Genomic DNA, 13,730 nt, shown 5'->3' on the forward strand with positions numbered 1-13,730 from the left:
ACACACAAGGGCAGCAGTGTGTACCATCTATGCGTTGCAGCAACTCACTGAGTCTCCTTGGACAGCACCTTCCAAACCCGTGACATCTACCACCTAGAAGGATAAAGGCAGCAGACGCATGGGAACTAGCTGCAAGTTCCCCTCCAAGTCACACACCATGCTGACTTGGAACTAGATCACCATTCCTTTACTGTGGTTGGGTCAAAATTCTGGAACTCACTTCTTAACAGCACTGTGAGTATACCTGTACCACATGGACTGCAGTGTTTCAAGAAGGCAGCTCACCACCACCTTCTCAAGGGCACTTAGGGATGGGCAATAAATGCTGGCCTAACCAGCGACGCCCACATGCCATGAGTGAATAATTTTTTTTTTAAATCTTTCTATCTTTTTTACAAGAGCCTATTTTGCTTGACCTCACTAAAGCTCATAATCAATATGAAATGAGGATTGAGAAGATGAGCCTGATGACCAGAACGTTGACCAGAATGTACCCCTTGAGAGGGATTTTATGGAGCCTACAAGTGCACAAGAATCTCGATATATCCATTTCACGATTTTTTAAAGGTGGTGTGCACCAGTCAGCTTTGTGCAGTTGTGACTAAGGCAAGCGGTTGTCTATGTTGAAATCTCTGGCACAAGATGGTGGGTGTTGAAAGATTGGTGTTTGCATGCTTGGAAGTGTGATAGAGGGAAGGCCCAAGCATCCTAGGTGTGGGGGTCTAGTAAGAGGCTGGAGGTGGGGGTTCGGTGGAGGGCACGGTTCAAGGCAGGTTATGTTGTTTCCATTCTTCAATCTGCTCAGATACTCCTCTGTAACTAGTTCCTGCTGCAACCAGAAAGCACCTTGCCTTAAAAAGGTACAGGCTAACTTTAAGCAGTGCAGATTAGCTTTAAGTGACGCTAACCTTGCACAAACTTAAGCCCCCTGCTGAGGCATGCAGCCACTCAGCAGTGCAATTAGTGCAGAGCAGCACACCTATCATTTATAATAGCAGGTAGTACAAACTTTGCATCACTCCCTTTGGATGGAGCCTTATCATACATCATGATGCACGCAGCCAGTTTCTAACTCTTTCGAGTTCCACCCTTGATTATTAACCTAGATTGGCACTTAAGTATTACAAACAATTCTTCAAAAATATTTTGTGTTCATGCATTGTTCATTTTACTTTGAATCAAAAGCTTGCCACCACTTAATTCCTCCCACACACATGAAGAAAAATCTCTGATTTCAAAGCATGAGGATAACTGATTAATTGTGTTAAAACACCTGTAAATGGGCGATGCTTCAAGAAAGTGTTTTGAAATTCCTTTGTGTTAATATGGAGTGGCAAGATACAGTGCTAAATTTATAATCTGTCATATGTTGAGTCCCAGTCTTGTTTGTGCCATCACAGGGGGAGAAAACATTAGCATTGCGTTTCTAGGTCCAAATTATTGATGTAAAATATAGAGTGGTCCAAGACACACCCCTGAGGCATTTCACTCTCAGCTTCACCCCTAGCCTAACATAATTTATCTAATGAGTCTCTATTGTTTTTCTACCCTGCAGCCAATTACATGTCCTTAGCCAAGTTTTATGCTGAATCCCCACAGCTTTGAGCTTAATTTATAGTCTTTTGTGAGGGATTTTGCTAAATAAGTTATTAACCAGATAAGAAGACAACAACACGTAATGATGGTGTGGAATCTGAGCATTTCATTGGATTGCAAGTGCTGCAAAGATGTTTACAAATCACTATGTCAGAGGCCAAAGATTATTCATTCTAACCAGAGTTAGGAAGGATTACAGGTGTGTCATTCATTCTTCAGCCCTGTTAAGGGTGTATTATTTACCTAAAATGAGATTTTCCACAATCTCTACAGGCCTATTGTTCATTAAGCTATCACATCAGCCTCTTTCAAACCTTACACTGGACCATCTCTCATGGGGGAGTGTTTGTCAATGAAGCTTGTACTTCAGTCCATAATTATAAATACTGATTGCCTCAAGCCGAGCACATTTGCTTGCACATCACACTGTGCCATTCTGTAACAAAGAATGAAACACAGCAGTTGAAATCATAGGTTACACAATATATGCATATACTTTCCTTAATATTGTAATAAATCTTTTGGAAATAATGTATAGTGTGTGTTCAGTGTTTGTTCATAATCTATCAACAGAACTTTTTATGGCACTTTTTGCATCCCTATTAGTCACTAGGCTTAAATAATATTAAGCACGTATTATGGAAATCTCTTCTGGATAACTTGAAATTGTATATAACAGTTATCTAGTTTAATAATTTATAGTATTATTGTTTAGTACTTTCTCCTTTCATCCAAAATTTGATTAAATTGGGTCTGTTTTATGTTTACTTTGTTCATGAAATGTCACACAAAACAGTAGTATTAAGATATTGCCCAGATGGATGGGATGGACTTTCTGAACAAGCAACAGGAATCTTATCAGGCTGGTGCACTGCATGGTGTTAGCTGGTAATGGTTTATCAGTAATTTTGTGCACAATAGGAGTCCCTAAATCTTCCATCCAACTTAAGAAAGTGTATATTCACTGACGATTGCAGTGTTCAGTACTATTCACAACTCCTCAGTCCATGTCCATATGCAGCGAGACCTGGACAACATACAGACTTGAACTGATAAGTGGTAATTAATATTTGCGCCACACAAGAGCCAGGCAATAATCATCTCCAACAAGATAAAATCTAACCATCTCCCCTTGACATTCAACAGCATTAACATCGCTGAATCCCTCACCATCCACATCCTATGGGTTACCATCGACCAGAAACTGAACTGGGCAACCAAATAAATGCTGTGGCTACAAGAGCAGGTCAGAGGTTGGGAATTCTGTGGCATGTAATCCACCTGCAAATTTCCCAAAGCTTGTCCGCCATCTACAAGGTACAAATCAGGAGTGTGATGGAATACTCTTCACATGCCTGGATGAGTGTAGCTCCAATGACATCTTCCAGGACAAAGCAGCCTGCTTGATCGCTACCCCATCCATCACCTACTCCAAGAATTCCAATGCATCGAGAATTTTGTCACTGAAAAAGAGATATGCTGTTGAAGTTTTACATCTTTCACTGATCAGGACAGATGCAAGAATACCAAAATTGAAAGGGAGCAACAATTTATACTGCATGAGAAAAGGGGTGCTGACTAATTGGCAAGTCGACTCTGGTCAATGTTACCATGGTGAATGCACTGGGGAGCTATTGTCTCCTATGTTTTTGTTTATTCAAAAATGGTGCAATTCTGGATATATTCGTTTTGCCTGCAAAGGGTAGGTCCCTGCATATGAATTTATGCAGGGGCCTCTATAAAGCTTAAGTGAGCTTCATTGCAAATCTGACTGATAATCTTAAATTAGTTATCAGTGTAATTTTTAGCACATTTGGGATTGTTCAGTAGGTGTTGCCCAATTGCAGGGTCACATCTAACATGAGACATTGTGCTCTGAGTTTTGCAATACATGTTGGTTGAGTATGGTCAGTACGCTGCCTATTACAAACAGTCGAAGGGACATGCTGTTTGATACAATCTGCCAGTCGTTGGGATGCCTTGACCAATCAGAGCCAACTTGCCAACCAATCAGCCTTTTCCCATGCAGTTTAATTTTTGTTCCCTTTGAAATTTGGCACTCTTGAACCTGTCTTGATGAGTGCAAGATGAAAAGCTTTGGCAGCATGTTTGGTTTTTCAGCAATGCTCAAGTTCTGTACTACCAAGCAACAATTTCATTGTCTAACCCCATCAGCCTTTCTTCCATAGCCAGACCCATTAAAGTCCTCATGTGAATCCTCTGCAGCCAAACTAGTGTGCGGCTGAACCCTCTGGTGAGCTAGTACTCACTCTATAATTTCCCCCTGCTCGATGTATCACTGTGTGGAAATCCTGCCTCTATGCTATCCATTAAATAATGTGCGCCATCTTATCTGAGTTGGTAGCTGCGACTGTGAAATCAAATGACAGTGTGTCTTCATCTTCATTGTTTTCTTCTTCTTCCACTGTCTGAAAAGATTCCAGTGCCTGAGTATCTGAAATGATAAGGGACTAGGATTGGATTGTGGTGAAGAGAATGGAGAAAGCAAGAGGTGCACTCTTACACCATCAGCAGTTTCTCTGTCAGATGGGATTGAGGGATGAGGGAGGAGTGGGATGACAGAAGGAGGATTAGGTATGATGATACCATCATCTTCAATTGCTTCAGCCCTGCCAGTTGCCACAGCCTCAGTGATGCCTTTCCCCATAATGGCCAGCAATGTCTCTTCCACGGGATTTAGAGCATGCAGGCATGCCTCTCCCTCCTCCAGTCAGTTCCTGCTGCCTCAGGTTGTGCATCATCTTCTGTTGTAAGAGAGAGGGAAGTATGTTGGTCATTGTTGTGCCATCTGTTTGGGTGATCTGGTTGTAATGGTTGAATAGCTGACATGTCTGCAAGCTGTGAAATGTGGGTGTGAGGCTTGCAAAAGTTCAAGGTGAGGTAAAGCATTTAAATGGTAGGGTTGAATCCTGATTGAAAGAGATTGTTGGTATATGTGTGACAGGGGTGTGACCAGTGTTTGAGGCTCATTATGCAGTTGGTGGGATATAGCATTTGAAGATGTATTCACTGACTTTGACTGTGAGATCCTGTACTGGGTCTTTGGGGCTACACCTGTTGTGTGACCTCTGTGGCTATCTATTCCAATGCCTTCTCATTATGCATCTGGAGGCCTCCAGTCCCCCTCTGAGGATACAGGATATCCCTCCACCTTGTCATGACAGTGGGCCATAGCCCCGAATTACATACAGACATATTGAACTTTTTTTTAAAAAAACACATCTTACTTAAAAGGACATACAGGCAAAAGCTGGATGGGACTGTAAAATAACTATTTGCTAGAAAACTCCTGTGTGGATTACACTTGACCAACTATTCCAGAGGGAATGGAATGTCGCACCTAAAAAGTTGTTAAGGCCTACATCAGAGACACTTCAAAGGAAGAGACGCAATCAAAAACTGAACTGTTATCTCCTGTGGCTGTAGAGATAATAGAAATTGATTACCATCTCAGCAGAAACCATCTCCATTTGAGTTATATCCCAGACTGTGAACATGACCTGAGTTGAAGGAAAGCAGGTTCTGGGCATAAGGCATGTTTCTTTGTTTTTCCATTCCAGGAATACACAAGAAAAGGGGTTAAAAGCCAACTGCAGCTCTGGTGTGTGTGGTAGTCTGGCGTTCTGTTCTAGTGCTAGTGTGTGCTGTGAATGTCACAGCTGAAAAACATCAGCTAGGAAATCCCTGTGTTTGCAGATAAAACAAGCCTCTCTCTGATTGCTGGAAGTAAATCATAAGTCACACAGTCAAAAAGGAAACAGGAGAACTACTGCAGCTAACCTGCAGAACCAAGAATCTCCAAACCAACTGCTCAACTGCCAAAGTCAGCTCTACTGGAATCATCCAACTTAACGGCTACAATGTTTCGCCATCTACTCCTCACGGACAAGCCAAAGACTGATTTGTTTACCTTTTTTAACTTGTTTTTGGACTCACTTCTCATTTGTGTATATATGTTGTGATCTTATTATTTTTTCTTGCGTTTTAGTAACTAATAATCTCACTCTCTGACTCAAGAAAGCCTGGTAAATACATTTGGACTGGGAAAAGGTATCCAAGAGGGAAGGGATGCCATGTAAATTAACCTTGTTACAACCAACCGAGGGGTTTGAATAAAGAAGGGGAGCATAATAATTTAGGGTACCTCGTCTGGGATCATAACAAATTGGGGGAACCTCACTTAGGGACCCTTTCCACCTCATTCCATTAAGCCTGCATGCTCATTCTTTCCACACCCAGCTATTTTTTTTATTCTTTCATGGGATGTGAGCATTGCTGGCACAGCCAGCATTTGTTGCTCACACCTAATTGCCATTGAACTGATGGTGGTTTAGATTCAACCACATTGTTATGGATCGGGAGTCACATGTAGGCCAGAACAGGTGAGGATGGCAGATTCCATTTTCTATAGGGAAACTGTTATAGTGGTGTTTGAACCCATGGTCCTCAGAGCATAAGCCTGGGTCTCTGGATCACTGACCAGTGACATTACCACCACACCACTGTCTGTCCCCTCTTGCTAAGTGTATAGGACCTGTCAGCACCTGTTCCAGCTGCAATGCGCCTTCCCTTTAAGAGGTGCAGGCTAGTTTTAAGTAGTGCTAGGAAATCAGGATATTAGGCCACCAGCATCCAGCCAATGAAAAGCATAGGGAGCATTGATGGCATGCAACACAAAATTGGCATGTTGCCTACAATGCAGTCTAATGCAATCAATGCAGGGTTAACAGTGCATTGTTGTTCCTGGATCCATTTCTGGTGGCTCCTGTGATCTTTCAAATGTTTATTTTTAACATTAAAAATTTCTGTTACTGAGGGGGAAAAAAAGCAGGTTGAAATTTTTTGAAAAACGTATTTTGATCCAATTGGTTTATTAACAAGTGAAAGTGTGAATGAAAACCTTGTAAGAAAATTGGCATCGTAACTTGTAATGAGTAAAACTGCTACAATATCTAGTCAGAAACCATAACAGAAAATATGGGTTGTAGACAGGAAGTGCACATAGAAGTAAATTTTTTAATATGATTTAAATATTACAATAGCCTATAACTTAAATTTCATTGCTTTTCTTTTAGAGAGCTAGATAGTAGGATTTACACTGTGGGCATAATAGGTGGCGTGCGTGGACAATATGACGCGATCAGTTTCACGACGGCGGGAAGGCAGTTTGCAATCATCTGCTCAGCCCGCCAACGCCAGGCTGCATTCCGTGCCAAAGGTCGTCGGAGCGCTCATTGTAATAAATCAACATATCATAAAAAGGCTATCCCGCCAGACTCTTCAACCCCGCTGGATCATCTGTCCAATTCGGTGGGAAAGCACCTTGACGTGTTTCACAACAGCACACAGGCGACATGCACATGGCGGCCTTCACTTTGGGAGAACTGGAGGTGAGTAAACAGCATCATCCTGCAGAGCTCACCAGGGTCACCTGTTGCTTTACAGGCTTCAGGGGCACCAGGGAGCCGGGGTGAAGTGCCGCACTGCCATGGAGGCAACTGTTGTCGGGGTGGGCGAGGTGTCCTGGGGCAACTGCTGCCTAGCTGTGGAGGTGACTGTTGTCAGGGTGGGGGGTGAGTGCAACTGCAGCCCTAGTTTTGGATCCCGCGCACAAGAAATCAAGGTGGGAGGCAGGGTAGGCGAGGAAAGTGACTGCGCAGTAGGGACACCTGTATAAACTGATCATTCTTCTGCAACTGAGACAGTTCAGGCACAGCCACAGTGATATGATTGGGGTCAGACTGCCCGCCCATGCAAGCAATGCAGAGGCACCAAAGTGCCACCAAGCGGTCCCAGCCTTACCCTCACCCCCACATCCCCCCTCCCCAGCCCCCAGCACAGACTGCAAGTCTGTGACCACTTTACTGCATCGTGGAGCAGTTGGACTGCACACGTGTACAATCTCCTCGCCAATACTGGCCATGTAGCAGTCAATCCTGGAGGCACTCACAGCCCCTTCCAATCTCAGTATCCCGGTTAGGAGCAGTCTCCCCCATGTCACAGTCTGACAGGGGAGCCATGCAGTGCACTTATCTGTGGCCATCCGAGGGGTGGCCAGCACTCTCCGGGAAGCTTTAAGGGGCCGTCACACAGGGCCAGGTAAGGTGATAAGTACACCCATGCTAACAACATCTCTCTCTCATGCTGCAGGAGGATCACATCAGGAGCATGGAGCCTGGTGACCTAGCTGTATGCCTGATGGCCTACAGAGAGAGTAAAGACGGAAAAGAGAGTGACTGAGGCTCCTGGCTGTGCAAAGGCAGGAGCAGCAACCTCAGGAAGAAGGGGCTGCTGGGGCTCCTGCACATGCCACCCAGGAGCAACAGCGAGCCGTGATGGTCAGCGCCTAGTGACACCCAGGGTCTGTTGACACCGCCTGCCATTCCTGTAGATGACCGAGAACCAGTGACGCCAACGACTGCGCATGTTTAGGGACCTGGTCGCTCACATCTGCCACTTACTGCAGGACTTGGTGCCAAGGGGACATGGAGGGCATCCACTGCCAGTGGCTGTGAAAGTGATTGCGGCGCTCAATTTTTATTCCAGTGGCTCCTTTCAGGGCTCCACAGGTGACTCCCATGGGATATCACAAGCAGCGACCCACAAATGCATCCTTGAGGTCACGGATGCCATCTTCTCAAGGTCACACAACCTTGTGCATTTCGCCCGGGACCGTGACAGCGAGGATGCAAGGGCCATTGAATTCTCCTGGATCCCGGGATTCCCACAGGTGCAGGGTGCGATTGACTGCACCCATGTGGCGCTCAGGTCTCCGTCGCTACACATGGTGGACTACATCAACCGCAAGGGATTCCACTCGCTGAATGTGCAGCTGGTATGCGACCACCAGAAATGCATCCTGCAGGTGTGCGCACGGTTTCCAGGGAGTGTGCACAACACCTACATCCTCAGTCAGTCACATATCCCTGGAGTCTTCCAGGGTCCACAGGAGCTGCAGGGACGGCTCCTCGGGGACAAGGGCTACCCGTAGAGGCCATGGCTGATGACACCCGTGCGGTGGCCTCAAACTGCAGCAGATCGACGGTATAGTGAGGCTCATGCTGCAGCTCGCAACTTGGTGGAGCAGACCATCGGGATGCTGAAGGTGATGTTCCGGTGCCTAGACCAGTCTGGTGGAGCCCTGCAATACAGTCCGCAGAGGGTGCCATGCATCGTCGTCGTCTGCTGTGCCCTTCGCAACCCGGTGCTGCAACGGGGAGACAAGCTGGCTGAGGAGGAGGTGGAGGTCTACTCTGATGAGGAGGACGCCATTGGAGATAAGGGTAAGAAAGTCTTCGGAGGTGACGATGACGGCGATGAGGCCCTCACACTGGCTAGATGAGGCAGGTGTGTTCGGGAGGCCCTCACAGCCTCTTGATTTGTGGAGGATGATGACAACGACATGCAGTGAGGTGACCCCATAGATCCTCACATCGCATTTGTGAAAATTTGATTCCAGTCTGATTCATGGCAGTGCAAAACCCTCTGTGAGAAGGCTCCTTTCATGGAGATGCAGTGGAGGCCCTAATAGTTGCTTGATTGCAGGAGGATGATGATGACAGGCAGTGAGGACATTCCATAAATCTTCACACAGCCTTTGAGAATCTCTGACACCTGTCTTGCCGATGTCAGCTCGCTTGCCTCCGTTATCAGAGTCATAACATAAAGATGCTGCCATGAAACTTCAGAAGTTCTGATGCTTTGTCCGCCTTCAGCACCTGAACCCTTCAGGAGCTGGAACACAGCAACAGTGGTCACAGATGCTGAAGAGATGGGGGCTAGCCCCACCTTAAAGGTGCTGAGAGCACATCAAGAGAATGAGAGAACTCTGTGGCACCTGCCCACTACATTCTGGCAGCAATGAGAAGCACAGCCGAGGTGCAGGCATCAGTAATGTTTCCAGGGAGTGTGAGGCCGGACCATCACTTTGGTCTGAAGGCTGCATAAAGCACAGGGAAGAGGACCTGGACTGAGACACCTGCCTTTATTTTGTGCAGAAAGGTTTGACATCTGAGTGACAAGAACACTGCTCATCAGAACAAGGAGGCATACGTAGGGAGACAATCTTGGGAGTTTATTGACAATAGTGAACAGTATGTACAAGTGATTAACCCCCAAGTCCAGGCTTTGCAACTAATTCTTCTTAGCTTTCCTAACCCTACCGCTACGTCTTCTTGTTCCCCGGATATCCACAGTGAAGGTGGAGGCAGCCTGTTGACTGCGATGCCCTGTTTGTGATGGCTTCGGTGGGCATCGTCTGGATACATGGAGGGCCCCAGCCTTCTGTGTGGCAATGGCACCCTCCTCAGCCTGCAGAGCTGGATCTGCTGAGGTCACAGGAAGAGGGGAGTCCGACTGGACGAACACTCTCGGAGTCACCTGGATGGATGGGCCCAGAGTGTGCGTCTGCTGATCCTCCTCCCTATGGGTGCCAGGGGGCCCCAGGCTGACTGCTTGAGGACAGGGGTTGCTGGAGTGAGATCGAGCTGCCCGGCACCCCTCTTGCGTACACACTGTTGGAGGCCAACTATGGCATCAGAGATGGAGTTGAGCCCGCGCAGCAGTGCAGGAGTGAAGTCCTGGACCAAGGTCTCCATGGCGGCCGCCACCCTACCAGTGTTTACCTCAATGCATTGGCATGCTGGCACTATCACCTCAGCCTGAAGGCGGACGGACTCCTCCATTGTGCCTTGCAATCTGAGGAGTGCAGTGGACATCTCTTCCTGATGATCCCGAGCTTGCCTTTGCAGCTGTAGCAACTATGACATAACCAAGTCCAGAGGCTTGTCATCTGACTCAGACTCAGCAATGTTCTGGCCTCCAGCAGTCCTCCGAGTGCCGGACACCTGGGACGTCCCTGCCGTCACAAAAACAAAAATTGGTGGAAAAGCTCAGCGGTTCTGACAGCCTCTGTGGAGAGAAAAACAGAGTTAATGTTTCGAGTCCGTATGACTCTTCTTCAGAACTAAAGAGAAGTAAAAATGTGGTGAAATATATACTGTTTAAGGGGAGGGAGGACAGGTGAAGCTGGGTAGAAGGCCAGCGATACCTGAAGGCAAAGGAGAGTTTGCGAAAGATGTCATAAATAAAAGGTGGAAGGGGTGTTGATGGTGGTGATACTGGCTAAAGGAGGTGCTAATGGTGACATTAAGAATAGAAAGCAGGATGAGCAAGTGACAGATGGCCCTAGTGGAGATGGGGTGGGGAGAAGGGACGGTGTGGGAGAAAAGATAAAATAGGCTAAAAGGTGGGGATAAAACAATGAATGAAAATAAATTTTTAAAATAATAATAGAAAAAGGTCAGAAAAAAATGTATGTATAAAAATTAAAAAATAAACATTTGAAAAAAGGGGATCAAAAAGGGGTGAGGATGGAGGAGAGAGTTCATGACCTGAAGTTGTTGAACTCAATGTTAAGCCCGGAAGGCTGGAAAGTGCCTAATCGGAAGATGAAGTGCTGTTCCTCCAGTTTGCATTGAGCTTCACTGGAACATTGCAGCAGGCCAAGGATGAACATGTGGGCGTGAGAGCAGGGTGGCGTGTTGAAATGGCAAGCGACAGGAAAGTCTGCGTCATGCTTGCGGACAGACCGAAGGTGTTCCACAAAGCGGTCACCCAGTCTGCATTTGGTCTCTCCGATGTAGAGAAGACCTCATTGGGAGCAGTGAATGCAGTGGACCAAATTGAGGGAAGTGCAAGTGAAGCGCTGCTTCACTTGAAAGGAGTGTTTGGGCCCTTGGACGGTGAAGAAGGAGGAAGTAAAGGGGCAGGTGTTGCACCTTCTGCGATTGCATGGGAAGGTGCCGTGGGAGGGGGTTGAGGTGTTAGGGGTGATGGAGGAGTGGACCAGGATGTCTCAGAGGGAACGGTTCCTCCAGAATGCCAACAGGGCGGGTGAAGGGAAGATGTGTTTGGTGGTGGCATCATGCTGGAGTTGACGGAAATGGCAGAGGATGATTCTTTAAATGCGGAGGCTGGTGGGGTGAAAAGTGAGGACAAGGGGGACCCCATCATGGTTCTGGGAGGGAGAAGAATGTGTGAGGGCAGAGGCACGGGAGATGGGTCAGACACGGTTGAGGGCCATGTCAACCACCGTGGGTGGGAAACCTTGGTTAAGGAAGAAGGAAGACATGTCAGAAGCGCTGTTTTGGAAAGTGGCATCATCGGAACAGATGCGATGAAGGTGAAGGAACTGAGAGAATGGGATGGATTTCTTACAGGACGCAGGATGTGAGGAGTTGTAGTCGAGGTAGCTGTGGGAGTCGGTAGGCTTGTAATGAATATTGGTGGACAGTCTACCACCAGAAATAGAGACAGAGAGGCCAAGGAAGGGAAGGGAAATGTCAGTGATAGATCATGTGAAAGTGATGAAGGGGTGGAAATTGGAAGCAAAATTAATAAATTTTTCCAGGTCCAGACAAGAGCATGAGGTGGCACCGAAACAGTGATCGATGTACTGGAGAAAGAGTTGTGGGGGGGGCCTGAGGAGGATTGGAACAAGGAATCTTCCACATACCCCATAAAGAGACAGGCATAACTGGGGCCCATGCGGGTACCCATAGCCACACCTTTTATTTGGAGGAAGTGAGACAAGTTTAAGGAGAAATTGTTCAGTGAGGGAACAAGTGCAGCCAGACGGAAGAGAGTAGTGGTGGCTGGGAATTGTTCGGGCCTCTGTTCGAGGAAGAAATGGTGAGCCCTCATTAGACCATCCTGGTGGGGATGGAGGTGTAGAGGGATTGGACGTCCATGGTGAAGAGGAGGTGGTTGGGGCCAGGGAACTGGAAATTATTGATATGATGAGGAATCGCGGATATAGGTGGGAAGAGACTGGAAGAGAAGTCCCTGCCGCCGCCTGCTGTGGATCAGACAGTGCAATGCGCTCACCAGATTGTCATCCCAGGGCTACTCTAAAGCTAGGCCCCACCAAGGTGTGTGTCTCTGTGCTGGTGGAGGGTGTGGGTGAGTGCTGTGATGGTACTTCAGGGACGGTGCCTCCAGATTCCTCTCCAGAGGTTTCTGTGGGGCTTGATTGGAGAAACTTGGTCATGGATTCTGTCAGCTGTTTGGCAGATGTACCTGCAAAAGCAAAGAGAGATAATTAGTGTTTGGCAGTGGCCTGTGAAACAGCACACACCACTCACGGCATGGTTGTCTGATGGATGTTGCGCTGCTGGATCCTCACTTGGTAGAGCAGCGCCGACCTCACCGTCAGCCCAGGACCGGTCCAGATCATCGCTGGCCAGCTGGATGGTTCTGTTTTCAAAGTCGGTGGGGACCTTGATTTCAGGCATTCTGCCACCGGTCTGCGACCTCTCTCCCTTGTGTGCCAGCTTCTCCTGTATGGATAGAGATGGAGAAAGAGTAAGCAGGCCAGATGATAAGTATGCCTGGCCTGTGTGGCAGGTGAATGGTCCCATGGACGGGATGAGGACAATGACAGTGTGTGTGAGAGAGTGAATGGTGATATCCCTTGAACTGGCAATGAGTGAGGGCCCTGTGGACGTGTGATGGGTTTGTGAGTGTGTGAGTCGAGAGTGATGAGAAGAGCGACTTACCCTGGCAGAACGGAAGAGATCATTCATCCTCATGCGGCACTGGGTCCCTGTCCTCTTCTGAAGGGCGTTGGTGCTGACCACTGCTGCCACTGCCTCCCAAGCTGGATTGGTCACATTGCTGCCCCTCCTGCAGCCAGAGCGGGAATACAGGACATCCTGGTGGGCCTCCAAGGCATCCAGCAGTTGCTCGAGGGACTTATTGTTGAAGCGGGGAGCTGCGGTCTTTTTTCGTTTGCTGGCCATGTCTTCTGTGCAGCAGTGGTGAGCTGGAAGCAATGAGCACTGTGCTTGCAGCTGGATTTTAAACATGGCACCCGGCGTGATGTGGCAGCAGGGTGATGGCTGGTGGGAGAATGAGAGCCTGCCCACCATGGAAACGGTGTGTTTCCCGGGAATACATAAATAATGAGGCGGGTTTGGGACAGTACGGTGTGAAAACCCACCATTGTAGCCGGCGGACAAAACGCAAGTCTGGGAAATTCCGCCCTGTAAATTTATGCACTTATTCTCCTTTTATGAAAAATACATTTTCTCAACTGTTTAAACCTCAAACCC

The sequence above is a fragment of the Cetorhinus maximus genome, chromosome 8 (assembly GCF_964194155.1).
Source record: "Cetorhinus maximus chromosome 8, sCetMax3.hap1.1, whole genome shotgun sequence".
Taxonomy (NCBI): Eukaryota; Metazoa; Chordata; class Chondrichthyes; order Lamniformes; family Cetorhinidae; genus Cetorhinus; species Cetorhinus maximus.